General features: G+C 40.5%; 1 protein-coding gene across 1 annotated transcript in view; it reads left to right on the plus strand.

The window, feature by feature from the left end:
• Nucleotides 1-19,760, plus strand: part of Nell1 (NEL-like 1) — an 887,940-nt gene that overhangs the window by 705,479 nt on the left and 162,701 nt on the right. The gene's annotated exons all lie outside the window — the stretch shown is intronic.

Consider the following 19,760-nt stretch of genomic DNA (forward strand, 5'->3'; position numbering starts at 1 on the left):
TTCCTTGTGTGCCTGACCTGTGTGCAGACACTGTAGTGTAGGATATAGCTTGTCACTGCTCTGTGGTTCATCTTGATACTCCACTTTAGCACACATTGGCTACTAGTGTCCTCAGTATGGCCATATCTCATTTCAGTTATGTCTCAAGAAGCTAAAAGAATGTATATTAATTGATTAGGCCTCTCAATAAATACTTGAGAGCATACTAGTTTATGATTATTGCTATTCACCTTGCAGTTCTTAGAATGAAGAAGAATTGGTCTCTTCACTTGCTATTTATGAATGGCTGGTAGAGCTCATAAATCTAATAGACAGTAGCAATCATATTCAATGGACTGCTGCTTTGAGATCAGATGACTCGTACACTGGGAGACTGTACCCACACTTCCCTTTCTTCTCCATGTTGTCTCTGAAATGCCATAGGTCCTTAGTTCCATGCTTCTTGTCCTTGACATATCTGCTGCTATCACTCAATCTTCGTTTTCTGTCTGTCATCTCTAGTCTACTTCATCTCAAGTTCTCAGAACCTGAAGGTGATGATCACCAAGCTTTCATTTTCATAACTGGAGATGACTGATACTGGCTGGGCTTGGGTCTTTCTCTCCATTTGTTAAGGGATCTGAGGACAGGAACAGAGTTCAGAAGAGGAAAAATCTGGTTTATTTGTAAACATTGCAGATTCTTCAAGTGTATGAAGATGAAGCTTAGTAGCACCATCTCCAAGGGATTGGGGTTATCTTGGATTTAGAGTGCCCTACCTGCCTACTTCCACACCTTCTTTCTATCAGTCTGCAGATCTCCACGAATCCATTTTATAGTAGTGACTGGTTCTCTTCCTCTGTTAAAAAGCAAGGAAATAATTGTAGCAGAGCTCTCAGCCTCGGCACTTGAGCACAAAACCAGTTATAATACAGTCCTTTGACAAAAGACATGGATAAAGGTGGAATAGCTATGGTAGGAATAGTTGGTGCCACCAACTTCCCCTGCTTTTTGTGGTATAGCAAATCACTGTATGTCAGGGAAAATGGTCTATGTTTTAGAGAATTGGATACTCATTGCAGGAAAATGCCCCAAACAGGAGTTATTACATTGCTTCTTCTTCTTATCCTTATTCTTATCTCCATGACCTCATAAAATTTGGATATAGTTGTTCTAGCTTGATTTCATTTGCTATAATAAACACCATGATCAATAAGCAAGTGAGAGGAAGACATTGCTGGGCCACAGTCCACCACCAAGGGCAGTCAGAATAGGAACTTAAGAATAGAGTTCAAATTAGAACCCACTGGGGAAGACTGCTTAGTGGCTCACTCCCAGAAACATGCTCAGCTCACCTCCTAATATATCTCAGATCTATCTGCCCAGGGCTGGGCCCATCCTTCTCAGTCATCATTCAAGACAATCTTTACTAGGCCTGATCTGGGCAAACCATTGGTTGATGTTCCCACTTATCAGGTGATTATATGTTCTGCCAAGTTTGTAATAAATGTGAACCAGCCAGTACTCATCTGGATATTAGGTCATTCTGATCCCAGTTTGGGGAAATGGAAAATGGTCATACTGTTAGTAACTAGTGGAAGAAGAAAACACAACTTTACCGAATCAGCTTTCAAAAACAACTAGACCTACTGATACTGAAGAAATAACCATGTCTTGTGGATTGAAAACTCCCCCTGTAGGGTGGATCCAGATGGGAAGGGAGGGGATGAGTTCCTGGGAGGATTAGAGGGAGGGGAAACTATAATTACCATATATTATGTAAGGGGAAAAATCTATCTCCAATAAGGAAAAATGAGACCTCTCCCTGTTTACCAATACATAGTACACATTGGTAATTTCATTGGTACCATTATTAATTGGTACATTGATAATGTCAATGATCCTGTGTATAATATTCTGACAAAGAAGGAACTAGAAGCCAAACATTTTTAAAAGGCCAACATCATATTAAAAATCTCAGAGTGTTCCTTCTGGTGATAACAGGAAGTTTAATCTACCTGGTGAGAATTAGTTAAGCTTTTCACCTTTGTATAAATCTACCCAGTGATTTGTAATTAATGTGCTCAATTAAGAGTAATTGATTATGCATGATGTTCAGGAATTGCTTGGTACGAAGGATGGAGAGTGGAAAGACATGCTCTGTGTGTTTCAGAAGCTCAAATCTGTTAGAGCAAACTGACCAGCAAGAAGGCAGTTGTAGAGCACTGTAATGAATGTCATTGGAAGATTCTCTGGTAGAACGAAGGAGGAGCCTTGTAGTTGGTTTTAGAATGAACCCTAGTGGTGTGTCCATATGACAACCTACAGCGCTTGTGGATGTGGCCCTATTGGCAGATGTAAAGCCATATGCTAGCTATATCAAACATTCTTGGCCTCAGATGCCAATGATGGACTCCCCCTGCCTCCCTCCCCTGCTCAGAACCTCTGCAGAAATCAGCACTGCCTGACCACAGCTGGTTTTACACTCTGAAAGAATTAAGTTATTTGCCAGTCAGTGGGGAATCTGTCACCACAATTCTAGGAAGCTACTATAAACCTTGAACCTCTAGAGGCCAGAGATGGGAGAGGAACTCAGTATGACTGTGTGTCTCTTTTCAGGGGATATTTGGAGATCAAGCAGAAATCTGAGCAACTTACCACTGTAGGAAAGAATTCTTGTTTTTTTAAAAAAAAATGTATGTAATCACAACTAGAAAGCAAACCCCTAAGTCCCAATTCTAAAGGAGGACTCGAGGCAGCTGCCCATCCAGTTTTGTTCACCAAGGCAAAGATTGTGTCTGCACTCTGTGGTCCACCAGCTTGTGTATTTAAATGTATTAACAATCCAACCAGCTTGTGGCCCCTCACACCTCCATTTCATTACATCAGCCACGGGAACTGAATGACTGCAGTAGCTTTCTAAGCTGGGCAATCTGCTCACGCTGTTGCTTGTCTTGATCCATAGTTAATTTTTCTTAACATAGGAGTAAGGAAGGAGCCAGGCAGTGGTGGCATGTACCTTTAATCTCAGCACTTGGGAGGCAGAGGCAGGCAGAGTTCGAAGCCAGCCTGGTCTATAAAGTGAGTTCCAGGGCAGCCAGAGATATACAAAGAAACCCTGTCTCAAAACAAAACAAAACAAAACAAAACAAAACAAAACAAAACAAAAACCCCAAAACAAAAAAAAACAAAACAAAACAAAAAAAGGAGTAAGGAAGGTCCTGCTAAAACCTAAGTGTTGTGAATTCATTGGTCAGCAAAGAGCCTTCAAATGGCTGGTCATAGCAATGACCCATCTTCTTTCATCAGTGTGTATTAACCCACCCATGCTTATATGGTCCTTGGGTTAGTATTTAGGCTCTTGTTCTCCCCCACCCCCTCCTATTTCTTCCATGATTCCCATTTGGATTCCCTAATGTCCCATTCTATTTTCACTGTTTAGATAGTTTCACATTCTATATACTTGTTTTCCTCAGTATGGTTTATTCTACTTCACAAGTTTATATCACTTAATAGACTCATCCTAATTCCAACCAGTTTACTAAGACAACATGATTGAAATTGTTATATTAGATAAAGGATAGTTCAAGTCCACTCCCCTGTTAATGGACACTTAGGCCAGTGGCATGACCTGGTAATCAGGACTGGTGTAGGAGTAAGCACCTATCTCTGTGGAGTGCTGCCTTTGACTCCTTGGGTATCTAACTTGGGCTCCTATCACCGAGTCCTATGGTAGTTACTGCTTTCAGAACATTAGTATAGCTGAGTTCTGAGGCTTTCTGCTGATGTCCTCTAGGACTCGACCGGTGACTGTGACTCACTTGTCCTTGCCATCTTCAGACATGCTTAATATGGGACTTTCTATAATGCATCATTCCCTCTGCCTGAGAAGCCAGTCATCCATATGTCTGCTTGGCCCTCTCTCCCTCTTCCTTCTCAGTGCTTTCAAATGTCAGTCTTCATCATTTCATGATCACCCTAAATAGATGGCCCTGCCGCTTTTCCCTTCATTCTGCGTTGTTAGTCCCTTTAGTAGCTGTACTCATCTGAGTTTTGTAATTTTATTTTTTCCATCATGTGTGTTTTATTGACATAAAAGTAAAATTTCCAAGATCAGAGCCATTTCCAGCTCTGTCCTGCATTACAGGGTCAGTGCTGATGGCAGTCTGGCCCCGCTATGACTTCAGAAGATGGTTATTGAATGAATTGTCTCCTGAGGATCAGTGCTTTGTAGAAGAAAAGCCAATATTTAATGAGAATTGCCAGACCCATGCTTCCTTAAAAAAAAAAAAAAACTAAATAAGTTATGTATATTGTATTCTCAGAAACAGATTGCAATGGCCTATGTTTGGATCCAGTAGTAAACTCATTTTCTTTTCATCCACACAAAGAGAGAAAGAAACAGAAATTGAACTGAGTCCTTTATCAGTGTGGTATTCAAGTAGCAGGTTGATCCATTTTGCTTGGAGTTGCTTTTGTACTGTAGGCTTTCTCTTCTAAAATATTATTCTTACCCAACCTTTCTTGTCCCTGACTCCTTTCTTTCACACAGCAAGTGACATAGACCCTGAAGCTCTACTGCCATCAGTGCCTTCTCCGGCAGGTTTAACTGCACTCTCCTGAACTCCGTAGATGCCTGCTTGCCTCTGTATATCCGTCACTCTCCCTTTTGCCTGGATATTTTGTTGCCACCTTAGTTGGAATCTTATTGCATTGATCAGTTACAATGCTTTGCCCAGTGCAGACATGTAAGCAGGTTTAAAAAACACTCTTAACATTCCCACTGTTACTTGATAATTTTTCATGCCTGTGGGATATCAGGTGGGTGTTCTCATTCATGTGTATACCATGTGATGGTCAATTAGCATGTCTGCTACCTTAGACCTCCATCATTTTCATGTGATTATCATCTAGACTCCATCCTTGGAGGTGTGTTTAGTCAGTCAATGGTTATTCACTACATCCACCTACCCTGCAGCAGAGTCCAAGAGTTTATTCTTCCCAACTGCCATGTGATTGCTTACCAGTTCTTCCTCAATTTCTATGTCCTGTCTCTCTCCAGCCTCAGATAATCACATTTTATTCCTTTCAGATCAGTTTCAGTTAGCCTGCACATAGAAATGATTTTATGTCATATTGTCTTCCTGCTCCTGGATTGTCTCATCTAATATAATAACCTCCAGGAGCGTCCATATTTCCATAAGTGATAGAATTTCATCCTTTCTGTGGCTGAGTAATAACTCATTGTGAATGTATGTTTGTATTTTCTTTATTCATTGAATCTATGAGTTCTTTCCTTGATCCTATCTATGTACTAAGCATGGTGAATAAGGCTGCAATAATTGTAAGTGATACCATAGGTATCTCTTTGACCTACTGATTTTATTTCCCAGCTGGATTGGTACATCATACTGCTTTGGACGAGCCACGGATGTATTTCCCACAATGCTGCGCTAAATTACTTCCCCATAAGCAGTGGGTTGAGGAAGGATTTTGAAAGCTCCCACCAGATGTAGATTTCTCTTCGCTGAGAGCTAAGTTGTGAGAAGCTTTTCCACTGAGCAAAAAGATGGGCATTAGGAAAACATTCTGATTGTGCCCATAGGAAATAAACACACAAGCATTTTGCTCTGTCGCTCCATGGTCGCTGTCATGTGGGCTAAAGGAGTGGATAAAATGCACGCTCAGCATGTATAAGGAGCTGGACCTAGCTGAGTAAGGCTATAGAAAGGACTGCCATGGAGAGTATAAAGGGACCAGTATGGAGAGGCAGGATGCATCAATCCCCATACCACTGGCTTTGCATTTAACTTACTGTCTGTATCCCCCCCCCCGCCCACCCCCCCACCAGCCGAACTTGAAGAGGAGGTCTTCATTTAGTGAGAAGGGAAACCCTGGCTCAGAAAATAATATGCCTAACCTGCTGAAGGTCACAGAACTGCTTAGCTCAGATTCAGGAGTCCTTCATTCTTTGTAGACTGTGTTCTTTTACCCCCTCTAGGCGGCCTATAAATTAGAAATACACTGTGAGGGATTTGAGCTTAAACCTTTCAAAAATAACATTAGCACAAGAATGAAGGCAGTCCATGCTATAGATGAGAAACAGCTTACCATCTAGGAGGACTAATAACCAGCATCAGGGAGGCTCAAACCCTGGCGAGTGTGAGGGGCCCGGAGTGCAGACATTAATCAGAAGTACCCACTTAAGGGGACCCTGTGTTTGACCTTGAAGGCAGCTGAAGAAAGAAAAATTTATTTGTGTGTATATGTCTACGAGAAGCAAACTTCTTTGTATTTCATGAATTACTTCACAATTAATCATTCCAATGCCGAATTCCCAGGTTAAAAAAAAGTCTTCAAGAATAGGATGGAAAGAGAAATATATTTTTTTCCTCATAAAATATAAAGGATAGCCTGACTGCCCTGGAAATTACACCTTTCTTTACTTTTACTTTAGTCATAGTGGTGTGGCTGTCCCTCCCCAGAGAGCTTTCCCCAGGTGTGTATAAGTGTGTAACTAATAATAACTAGAGTCCCAGTAGTAATTAATATCCTGTAAACGCCTGGAAGTGAACACATGACTTTAGGTGGCCTTAGTGATCAGAACAGATTCTTTGGAGAGACAGAAGGCTAGAGAGGTTCCCACGAGCCCCACCCCACATCACACAGCTAAGAAACAGCCTGTGAATGACTGCCCAGAGGAGGTCTACTGAAAGCCTTGTATTTAAAAGGGTGGAGTGGATCTGAGATTCCCAAGTAAGGGGTGTCATGATTGTGACAGGGATCTGTACCTCATTTCCATTTTCTCCGTCTTTCTCCTCTGCCCCCACTTTAATATCTAAAATAAATTGCCTCACATTTGGTCAAAGCTGACATCCTCTCATAATCTTGGACTCTCATGTACTAAAGCCCGAGCACGACTAGAATCCTGTAATCTCAAGTTCCACCTCATTAACTTTTCCTTGAGCAAAGTGCCTCATGTTGCTCTCTTCAGCTCTCACATCCACAGAAAGAATATTTTAACTTAAAAAAACAATAAGATTACTTGGAGGGGATCTTAAAACATGAACAAAATCTGTGGAGTTTTTCAGGGGCTAGCCAGGGAAAATGAGAAAAGGAAGAGCCCACTTAAGAGCTCTGGTCCACCCACATTAATATTTCATTCCAGGAGTTACTATCAAGTTCCAAGCAGTTATAGAAAATTGCAGGAAGTCTTTTCCTCAAGACACTTTGCAGGTCTTCAGACTGCCACCTGTGTGGATGATCTGAGTGCTGCTGAAATGCAGTGTAGGAAGAATCCTTCAGATTCTCACCCGGGCTTGTCCTGGCGAGAACCCTTCCAGCCTCCCATTTCTTAGGGTTCCTCGGAAACTTCAACATCAAATTTCACTTTGGTTTATACTTTTTGTTGCTGATAGATGATTTGTTCTTAAGTTTTATAACATAAAAGACTAAAATTATCATTATTTATTATTATTATTATTATTATTATTATTATTATTATTATTATAGATTGAAATACTAGCCATTAAACCCAAGGCATTGTACATGCTAGCTAGGTAAGTAGTTCTATCACTGAACTATATTTCTAGTTATTGACGTAATTTCTTGAATTTTGATTTTCAAATATGAACATCAGTTTATTCTATCACTTGTTTCAGGCTTTGTTCCTAATAAAGGTTTGTTTTCAAACCCTTTCTCCTGTGTAAACTCGGGATATAAAATAACTTAACAATTTCTTTGCTATTGATTTCAGAGGTGAGGATCCTCCTAATCATGGAGCGGATACACAGACCTCTTTTTAGAAGGAAGGATGCAACCGCCTTTGTACTTAGACAGCGAATGCTGCATTCTATTAGTCAACCTAGGGACAGAGGCTGATGGTCTTAAGAAGATCTCACTTCCCCTGAGAGCTTGCAATGTGTGGTCATGCTGCCAAGGACCTTACCTCTTCTGTCTCTTTTAATCCCAGTGTCCCCAGTCAGCTGTAGATTCTTTTCTTGCTGTGACTAAATGATTTGTAAGACAAAATGGGAGAGGAATCAATATTGGAAACAAGGCCTACACTTTTGAGTCATACTCATAAGCACCCATTGAGTCATAGGCTGTAAGAAGGATATGTCCAGGTAACTGGGGTATTTGGGCAAAGTATAAGTGACCCATCTCAGGTTAGACTGAATAGTCATCATTATTGTTTTTCAAACCTTTTCTCCTGTGTAAACTCAGGGTCTGACTCATTCCCTTTCCTGTTCCCTTTCATGTTTTACTGAGCAACAAGCCCTCACTAAATCACCTGGGTTGGTCCTGAATTCAGTCTTGCCTATTGAGTCTGTACTCCTATCCCTTTACTGCAGTGTAGTGGATCATGAGAGGAAGCCTGGTAAGGTCTAGCAAAAGGCTAAAAGTCCCAGAGACCCTGAAGAGACAGTAGGAGATTTGCCTGTTCCCAGCACCTGGCCCCTGTCATGTAGCCACAGCCCCCTATAACATAGATTTGTAGCCATCAGTCATATAAGAGCAATGCCTCAAGCCCTTCCACATGTAGTTGAGGCATCCCTAACATCTCAAACCAAGACAATAGGAAAACAGATGTGACCATAGTCAAGTAGGCTCAAAACAGAGTTCTCCATGCGAATGAGGTACCTAGAAGCTAGGAGTGTGTTGCCAATAAGCTTCCCTTCCCAGACATTTGTCCCAGCAAAAGGTAATCTCAGGCCCACCCTGAGAGGTAAGGTATGGTTTTGCACATCCATTTTCTGCCATGATAATAAACTGTTTAGAACCATGGATGGCCTCTTTTCATCATGGCTATGGGGAACCATGAAAAAGGCTTTTGCTTACAGAGCCTCTGTCTAGTCTCTGATAAAAGGACTCTCTGTGTTCCCAGCCACAACTGCCACCAAGAGTGCAGCCACCAAGCCACTGGGACAAGCCGGAGCTCCCCTTTTCCCGACTGGCCCAGAACTAGAAGCTGTCCCCAGCCTATGAGTTCCTGACTCCGTTCTCTGCTCTTCCATGACTCCCAAGCATGCTTAGATGTCCAAGAGCCTGAGAACCCCATGGCACTGGCCTAATAGCATACCTGGGGAACTCTGAGCAAGCTCCAGCTTTCTCACATCTCAAACTGTTCTTTCCCACCCCTGGAGCAGTGTATAGGTGCTTCCTACAGCCCAGCACTAGTGTGAGATAAGCACAATTGAACTCACTTTGTTCTGCTTCGGCAAGCAGCCTTTCCCAGTGATGGAGCAGATGTGGGCCAACAATCCTACACCAGGCAGACTGGGGTTGGGTGTATTATAGACTGGGAACAAACATCCTTAGCTAAGACATAGGGTGTGGTGCACAATTGGGAAGAATGAAGAGTGCTTTTAGAATTCCTGTGTGACTGGGATTGCAAGCCTATGCCTCCAGACCCACTTCCTTTGTTTTTCATACAATAATCTATCTCTCTACAGCTGAGAGTTTTAAATCTATTTGTATGTTGCTTTTTTATTTTCTCCTGGGCAAAAGCCACCATTCACTTTCTTAATGAAATTGGAAATGCGGGGAAATACACAACAAGAATCTTAAATCCTTTGTAAGACAGATGGGTGTCTTCTGAGGAAAACAAGTGGAAACCACTTGCCTTGAATTCATCTATGCATCTTTAATGGAATTAAAGAGATTGGATAATTGGTAATAGGCAGAAACATATTCCTCATGGATCTAGAGAATGAAAAAGACCATAGGGGTAGGTGAGTAGGTAGGGGGTTGAAGGGAGTTGGGATGAGACAGCATTGGGGTAGAAGATATCTCATGGTTGACGGAAAGGAAGACAAATAAACTATTCTTGAGGCCACAGCAATATTTTATTCATAAGGGTATAGAACCCAACCAGTACTTACTCCTCTTAGTTGACTTGTAACAAAGATTAACTTGGAGGAGACATTCAAAACACATCATAACCCCATCTATGAGTCAGACCAGAGTCAGGGTTTCTAACAAATTGGGCAGAGCCAGAGCATCTTCTAATATCTGGGAATTCTGAAAGCACTATTTGTTCTTCCCAGTTGTGCCTTATGTCTTGGATAAGGATGCTTATTTCCCAGTCTGCAATACACCCAGCCCCAGTCTGCCTGGCTAGTGTTTACTTTCTCCAGTTTAGCTCAGGCATTAGTGCTATGAGCATACTCATGAACTGGCTGGGGAGATAGCCTTCCCCTCCTCCCAGCCTCTTCTAGATGCAGACAGTACGGTAAGGACCTGGGAGTCCGTATGTGAAGCACATGCTTTGATCCGCAGGGCCTTTGCACCTACTCCAACCTCTGTCTGCTTAGCTCTTCTGCTGTTCACTGTATGGGTCACTATCCCCTGTGCATTATGACAGAAAATCTTTATCAGTGCTCAACTTCGATGACTTGAGACCTTCTTTCAACAGACTTCTACCCATACCCAAATGGCTGTTGTCCTTCTCACTTGTAATAATATAACATATACTTTCACTTGAACTTTTGTTTAGTTTGCACATTCTCCTTTTGGGGTTGAGCCTATAAGCTGAAGCACCCTTATCTGCTTTGTTTCTGTTGGTGTCCTGGTTTGCAGAATCATCTCTGATACTGATGCTTTTCTTAAATAACTGCATACAGGGCTGTTTTCTTTCTCTCAAACTTCCAACTATTGATATCCCAAGCTCAATGGGTCATTGGGAAACCCATCCTGTGTATGGTAGGGTCCTTGACTTCTAGCTATCAGTATAACTCTACCAGTCAATACAACTAGAATTATCTGCAGACATGACCAGAATGATCCTTTGTTGCTGAAGTAGAGCATATGAAGGAGACTGCCCTTCCTGAAACCAGTGTGTCAGACCTTCAGCTACAAGGCTATGGGAGCCACTTGCAGTTAGGCACATAGTCAGACCTTCAGCTGCAAGGCTATGGGAGCCACTTGCAGTTAGGCACATAGTCAGACCTTCAGCTGCAAGGCTATGGGAGCCACTTGCAGTTAGGCACATAGTCAGACCTTCAGCTGCAAGGCTATGGGAGCCACTTGCAGTTAGGCACATAGTCAGACCTTCAGCTGCAAGGCTATGGGAGCCACTTGCAGTTAGGCACATAGGCTTCTGTGTGGCACAAGAGGTGCTGAATTGGTTTGACATGTGCAAATGATTATTTCAAATTTCATGACATTGTTTCTGAAAGAGATTTTGTCATCAAAACCCATCCCTCCTTACCTAAAGAATTTATGTATTGGCAGCAGGTTTCATACTACCTCTGGCAAAGTGTAGAAGAATTAAGAATTGCAAAATACAGGACTTTGGTCCCTAAGAACCTCAAGATCTAGATGGTCCATCCTTTCGTCTCTGCTCCAAATTTTGTCTCTGTAACTCCTTCCATGGGTGTTTTGTTCCCAATTCTAAGAAGGGGCAAAGTGTCCACATTTTGGTCTTCGTTCTTCTTGAGTTTCATGTGTTTTGCAGATTGTATGTTATATCTTGGGTATTCTAAGTTTCTGGGCTAATAGCCACTTATCAGTGAGTACATATCATGTGAGTTCCTTTGTGATTGGGTTACCTCACTCAGGATGATGCTCTCCAGGTCCATCCATTTGCCTAGGAATTTCATAAATTCATTCTTTTTAATAGCTAAGTAGTACTCCATTAAAACAATATGAACTAACCAGTACCTCCCGGAGCTCGTGTCTCTAGCTGCATATGTATCAGAAGATGGCCTAGTTGGCCATCAGTGGAAAGAAAGGCCCATTGGTCTTGCAAACTTTATATGCCCCAGTACAGGGGAATGCCAGGGCCAAGAAGTAGGAGTGGGTGGGTAAGGGGAGTGTGGAGGGGAGGGTATGGGGGACTTTTGGGATAGGATTGGAAATGTAAATGAAGAAAATACCTAATTAAAAAAAACGAAAAGAAAAAGTGTCACTAAAATAGATAATAAATTCATCTAAAAGAAAAAAGAAAAGAAGAACCTCAAGATCTAGTTAGAAAAGTATGCGTATTGAACCAAACTAATGCAAATATCTTATTATCTCACCTCTCACTCTTCCCTTCCTGTATGCAGTGTGTCTTCTGTTATAGGGACCTTTTGTAAAAAGATTTAAATAAAAATATTCTCTACCTTGGATGATATTAGTAAGTGTGTGTGTGTGTTGTAAAGACACCCATGGACACACAGCACATAAAGCACAATGTTCTTTTGAATTTAAATAATGTATTATTGCTTGACAGTTTCCTGCTTGTGTAGTGAAATTTAGTCAATTTCATCTCCATCCCTCTCTTAGCCCCCCCCCCCTACTTGTTCCACTGAAACCCTTCCTCTCAACATGTCTTCTTCAGTCAGCCTTCCTGGAACCAAACTCAACATCTCAATTTGAAACTATAGAGGCTGTATAAACATAGTCATATTCCCCATTCTCTTTCAGAGCACTTTGTGCTTTTATGATACATGGCTGATGACAGCCTGTGAAACAAGCAGTTTTATAATTCATTTTAACCTTTTATTTTATTTTTATTTTATGTCTGTATGTCATATGTGTGTGCAGTGTATACAGTGACAGCAGAGGCCAGGAGATAACATCAGCTACCTAGAAGCTAGATATCACATGCTGCCTGACTGAGGATGCTGGAAATGAAACATGGGTCCTCTGAAAGAGTTGTACATGGCCTTAATGACTCAGTCTTCTCTCTAGCCCAAAAGATGTTTTAATAACATAGGTTTAGTGGATTGTGAAAGTAACGACTTCGACCATAGCTGACTTACAAGTGGTGTTGGGCAAAACAGAGTCAAACAGACAAAATTGAATAGGACAGAATAGAAAATATCACAAAGAATTCTACATATGAGGAGAATCTTTATCTTTTGCTTACTTCATATACATATATATGTGTGTATGTATATATGCAAATGTATATATATATGTGTGTGTGTGTGTGTGTGTGTGTGTGTGTGTGTGTATGCATTTGATTTATATGTGAGTGTATATGTTATGGTCTGCACTTTAAAAGATTATTTCTAATCAGTTTATGGTGGAATAATGCTAATAAAGTATAGTCTTAAGCCAACTGATAGAGCACAGGAAGCAAACCTGAAAAACATATGGAGATTCAAGGCGAGGTGATGGCTGGCACACAGACCTTAGTATCCTCTGCTTGTCTACGGCTCCCTGCTTTCTCTTTCACCACTGTGCCTCTCACCTCACTTTATTCTTCTCTTTAGCAATTTCCCTCATGAAAATCCTCAGCCAGAAACATCACACTTCCTGAACCATCTGGAAAAAAGTCCCCTTGGCTTTTCTAGACCCAATATAGGTGTTAGCTCTGTTGGGAAGCTTTGTCCCAGTCCACTTGGCCCAGTTAATTATAGTCTGTATCTGTCCCCAACTGTCCTTACCACTACTGTAGGTTTCTATACATGTTTATGAGGCCACTGTCTGCTGCTACAGTGTGAGTATCTCCGGAAAGGCGATAATGTTCCTGACTAGGTATGGATTTCTCACTACCCAGATTATTGTCTACACACTGGAGGCAGGAGAGCCCTAATAGACACAGCTTGGAGTTGCAGTGAGAACTCACTTCCAAATCCACTTAGTAGAGGCATGATCTTTGACACCTTGAGTGTACCAGGATGCTGTAATAAGGAGATGGAATCCTGTATTCAAGGCATCACAGTAGCATCGGACATGGAATAAGTTTCCTAAGAAGACAATTTTGTACCGAAGAGGAAAGTGGAAACTTCTATAAGGCTGCTGGTATTACAACTGATCATGTTGAAGGCGAATTGTTTTTCTTTTAAAAACAGTGTATGACATGGGTATGTCTGGAGAGATGGCCTAGCCATTAGGACCACAAGTTACTCTTTTCAGGACCCGAGGTTTGTTCTATTACCCACATTGGGTGGCTCACAACCTGTAAGTATTTTTTTTTTTTTTTGCATATAGCCAACTGCACTCATAAGCAATAACTTATCTCTATAAAAACATAGATACACATACATAATTAAAATGAAAACAAGTACTTTTAAAGTTTAGTATTTATGTTTTATTTATTTTTATTGCTTGACAGTTTCATACACATAAATAACTGTAGTGAGACCTTAAAAACAGAAACATTATGATAGCATGTTTTTGTTTAAATCCCAGGTGTGGGCTATAGGGCTGCTTTAGTTTATACACAGCATCAGGATATCATTTACCTTATAATCTGGTAGGGGTGTGATTTTGCTAGCTGCAGATAGATTTTGCAAACATATGACATTTAGAATTCTGGGGACTCTTGAGAGGGTATATAAGTGCAAGATCCCCAAGACAGTCCATTAGCCTCTGCTTCTCCTCCTCTCACTGCCCCTGTTGCTCCTGCTGTTGCTGGTTGTTAGTCACTGTTTTCTGGTTGGAGATATCCTAAATTGCCCCCAAGGAATTTGATACCTAATCAGCAAGAAGTAATTTAATGATACTGATGTTCCATTTCCTCTTCTAGCCTTCTCCCTGTTCTATCTAGTGTTGGGTGGTTGGAAGGAATAAAGATTGAAAACGGTAGTTGAAATAGGAGCCTATAAAGTAGCCCAAAGTCTGGGTACAGATTTCAGCCAATTTAACTTTCTATTACCCTGAGTCTCACTCTGTTTCCTTCTCCTGCTTGCCTCTCTTGCTGATCTTCTCCAAAGTTCCCCTCTAGTTTCATGTCTGTTTTGTGAGTATAACCCACTGCTCATGCAGGACTGACTGCATGAGCATATGTAGAACATGAGAGCTTAGGAACTCCTTATGACACACCTGCCCCACAGCCACCATTAACTGTCAGCTGAAGGTGAGTTTTAAAGTGAATACTTATTAAATTATACAGCACATCGTGGATGAGAGACTTAAATAACAACAAGTGAGAGCTGACGACATTTGCATGTTTTATATTCTATCATTGGTATTCTGAATGATTTTTATCTTTCTTATCTCCATATTTTCAGTTTATTTTATAGAAAGATTAAGAAAAGCAAAGTCAAAAGAAAGAGGGGATGGCTAAAATGGCAGGATTCTAGCCACAGAGGTATTTCATGGACTTCACTGAATAAATTTATTTAATGAACTTAACTGAGTAACTTTATTTATTTAATGAACTTAGCTGAGTAATAGGAGTAAAATTTTTTCCATCTCATCATTACTGACATTTTAGGCCAAGACTTTCTTCTTTGTGCATGGCTTTCCTGTGCCTTGTAAGAAAGGTGACATCACAGGGTACAGTAGAATATTATCCTGACCCCACTTTGCCAAGGCAATGAAATTGAAGGACCCTTTGATAAGTCACATGTTCTGAAAAAAGACTAAGAATTAAGCAAGAATCTAAATATGAGGAGATGCTATCCCCTTCGTTGTTGGTGGAATTGATTTGAGAATGGGAGTTTATGTCTGAGACTATACCAAGAGGGTACAGAAAGCCAATGTGGCCTTAAGGCCACCAACCAGCTCCCTGGAGAGGAAACTGGGCATAGAGCTATGTTGAAATGACCAGGTTTTAGTTCAGCTCATCCTACTTCAAACTTGTAATGCATATGATCGAGTCAATGATAATTCATGGAATCTAACATTGATTTAGTAGTAATAAATCAACAATTTAGTTTAACAGCATAAGTGCTGCCTTGCACATAAACCAGATTAGATTAGAAATGGTAGCTTTGGCTGCTTGTGATTTTAGGTGCTTCTGTAGCCATCTCCTGCTTCTTTTATCAGACAAGCATCACTCTTATTGCCCATGGGATGGACCAAAAAAAAAAAAAAAAAAAAAAAAAAAAAAAAAAAAACATTGGTAGAGAGGGGTTAGAAACAAACCCAAGGAAAGATGCGCACTTGCCAGGATTTTAGGATGCTTAAGAACTAAGTATGCCATTAAAGCTTGAAGAGGACCGGGAGACGTGCTCAGTGTGTGGAGGGCTATTACTCTTTATTGGTGTATACCACAGTTATTAAATGTAACACCTGGTTCCCGTGAAAACCTTAGTTGATTTCACATGCCAGGATTGCTTTTAACACAAGCATCCATTCTTCCTATGGATTAAATCTCACTCTGAGGTTTCTGATCTCATTTTTCTTGCAAATATAAAGAGTTCTCTCAAAAACAGAAGCATGACTTCTTCTAGTTGATCTGATCAAGCATCTCCTTCAGGGCAGTAAGTTAATAACAAATGGCACTAAAACAACAGATCGAAGCCTGTAATCTCATTGTCTTTCTTCAATCTGTTTATGCCATGCTTCAGATTCTGGATAGTGGTTGATAAATAAGCGGCTTATTAAGTCCCAAACTTGTGTCACTGAATTTCTCTGAGTTTGTAAGGGAGTTAAGATCCCAGTTCTGCGGCTATTTATTTTCCAAGGTCATTGAATCAAGAAAAACTAGAGACTGGGCTCTGTCTTGATACAGAGGGATCTTTCTTGTGTTGCTCAGCACTGCATTTCTAGAGCCTAGGAAAGAAAATTGTTCAAAATATGACTATTATCTGGCCCTGGTGACAAAGCCCATCATAAGGATATTGTACTCATGTATCATGCTGAGTGGCTGAAGTTAGTAATTTAATCCCACCCTCTCAAAACAGGGTGGCATCATCAATAATCATCAGTGCCTTAGAATTGAGGAAACTGAGGCACAGAGAGATGAACTATTTTGCCAAAGGTCACAAAGCTCTCAAGCCCGAGGCAGCCTGTGGACCACAGACTTTCCAACAGCTCAACGCACAAGCCAAGAAGTGATACACAGGTAGTGACATGGCATGTTTAGCCCTGATGCTCACAAAGTTGTGCTGTCCAAGATCTAGGTCCCCAAGTAACCTTTCCTTTGTAATGTTAGTTGGGTTGATAATTGGTCAAGAACACCTATCAGGGCACTAGTAATCACCAACTATGTTAAAACTAGAACACAGCAGCTTCTTTTTGTTATTTTATACAAAGCAAGAAAACTAGGGTTGTCTTGATTTCCCCAAGGTAGTTAAGTTTTGGATGACAAAGCCTTTTGGGGAAAATAAAAACCACTTAGTTTTGTTTTAATTATTTTCTCTTTTTGTCTAATGTACAAGGGGGCAATTGTTTCCTACTCCAGATAAATTTCTTTTAAAATTGCTATGTGCCTAGATCTATGAGATGTGAGCAGATAGACAAAAATGTATTATCAAGTAGCTAAATGAACTGAATATTCATTAAGTATTATGATATCGGGTGATATTTTGTGTTTGTTTTAATCAATTTCTTTAGCTATTATAGAACTATTTAAGAAAGAATAAACTTGCCTTTCTGAGCATGGGATTGCAGGTTAGCTTGCATTGTGACAAAGGAAAGACCATAGGTTTTTGTAGAAAAAGCTGTTTGCTTGAGCCATAGCCCTGCCAGGGAGTGACAACATAGTCCTGGTTTCTGAACCTCATTGTGAACATTTTTATATTAAAATAATAACAACTCTAAGATATTTCCATATTGATATCATCAGTATGTATTTGTAAACTTTTGTAAGACTGGTTTATTTTTTGAAGGTCCTTAAATTTTTTATTATTTTATTTTATGTATATGTGTGATTTCTTTGTGTGTCTGTCTGTGCACCATGGGCATGTATTCTATGTAGAGGACAGAAGTAGGCACCAGATTCTCCAGGAACTGGAGTTACAGATGTTTGTGAATCACTACGTAGATGCTGGAAATTGAATGTGGATCTCCTAGGAGAACAGCCATTTCTCTTAAGTGTTGAATCTTGTAGCTTCCAGGAAGATTTTTAATGTCTTGACACCAGTCTGTACTTCATAGTCACCATGACGCTGCTACCAACTAATTTTATATAACTATGCACACAGTACAATCTAGGTAAAGTCCTTTATAATACAAACTCATCTCATCATCATAGAGCTCTTTACATATTCACAGATTGTTCCAAAAGCCTCACATGCCCCTCACAGATTCTCATATTATTATCTTTGTGTAAGAGATGGTTTTATATAAAACCAGGAACACATACATACTCAGCTTTTAACATGGTCTGTAGGTCCTAGGTAACATCTATCTGTATACTAAGGAAAGTCAAGCTGAACTTTCTCCTTCCAGCCATGCCATCTTCTGCCACCCCCTGAAGTCTGTTACCTGCTTCCCTTTGTTACTCCTACTCTGCAGAAAAACTTTGTTACGTTACTATGATCCACAAGTATACTTTAAATATCTCACTGAAAATGCCATCCACAAGAGCTTACACTGTGTGATTTCTCAAGATGCATATAGGTTTCTTGATGGATACACCAAAGCAGATTTTGCCTAAATCTTTCGTTACTCTCTTTCTCTCTCTCTTTCTCTCTCTTTCTCTCTCTCTCTCTTTCTCTCTCTCTTTCTTTCTTTCTTTCTTTCTTTCTTTCTTTCTTTCTTTCTTTCTTTCTTTCTTTCTTCCTTCCTTCCTTCCTTCCTTCCTTCCTTCCTTCCTTCCTTTCTTTCTTTCTTTTTCCTTTCTTCTTTTTGTTTTGTATCAGCATGGTAAGATGCTGTAGAGTAGAAAATAGTCCTTCAATTCCAAGGTCTGCACTCTCCTCCAGCACAGAAAGCAGCTCAAAATTAATTGCTGAATCTGTAGAATATGAATTTACCCGAGAGATAGTAAATGATGTGGAAAACAGCAACATTGTGATAAGTTCTACCCCTTTGGCTCATTCTCAGCTATCTAAACACACCCTGTGGCTTTTTATAGCTAGACTCATATTAATTAAGCAATGATGGCAACATACGGCCAGGACATTTTTCCAGGGTGACATTTTCTTAGTACAATTAAAATTTAAAACTCTTGTGCGTGCAGCTCTCATATGAGTACAAAGAACTCAGTCTTAACTGTGTCAATCAGCTGCATTATTAGCAAATTTCAATGACTGTATTAGTCAACAGATCATATGATAGGTTATATGGTAACACCCTTCAGTAATTTATCCTGGATGGAAATGATGCAGAATTACAGGGGTGGGGACTTTTCTATCAGAGCAACCTGCAGAGTGGAGAATAGGCCATCCAGCAAGGATCTTCTATAAGTACCAAGGGACACATGCTGAGATTAGAGCACAACAGTGAGCAAAACATCTTAGCTACTTGTCCTTCAGGGCCTCACGGTGGAGTGAGTTGTGTTAGGGTGTGAACTGTGTGTGAAGGGACAGTTGCGAGAGCTGCTTTGCTATGGTGTATTACTAGAGACCTCCAGCCTCCCTCAGCTGGGAAACATGTGGGGGTAAAATCTGGATTTCATTTCTGTTTCAGTGATAAAACATCCTGATGAAAAGCAATGTAGGTTGGTAAAGGGCTCACAGTTCCAAGTCATACTTCTGTTGGAAGTCAAGGCATGGATGAGCTTAAAAAGCTAATCCAACTACTGTTTGTATATATGTAGAGAGATTAAATCCAAAGTGCCTTGCCTGCTTGCTTTTATTCAGCTAGCTTCCTCTTCTGTTGTGCCCTTCATGTTCCCCTGACTGGAGGATTGCAGTACCCACACTGGACTGGGTCATTTTATATCAATTAGCAATCAATATATAATAGCTTATAGAAAAGCCCACAGGGCAGTTTGATGTAGGAGATTCTTCATTAGGTTCTCGTCATAGGTTATTCTCTCTTGTGTCACATTTACAATTAACATTAAGGGTCTTAGATGGGGCGGGGTATATTTGTAACACTTACCAAAATGTGGAAATTAAGTCTATACCCTTTCAAGGCATTTTCACATTCAGATAATTTTCCTAAATCAAGAATTTGGGATAAGCTAGACATCTTAGCTATGAAAATAATGGGTTATTTATGGAGGC

This window comes from Mus musculus, chromosome 7, assembly GCF_000001635.26.
Source record: "Mus musculus strain C57BL/6J chromosome 7, GRCm38.p6 C57BL/6J".
Lineage (NCBI taxonomy): Eukaryota > Metazoa > Chordata > Mammalia > Rodentia > Muridae > Mus > Mus musculus.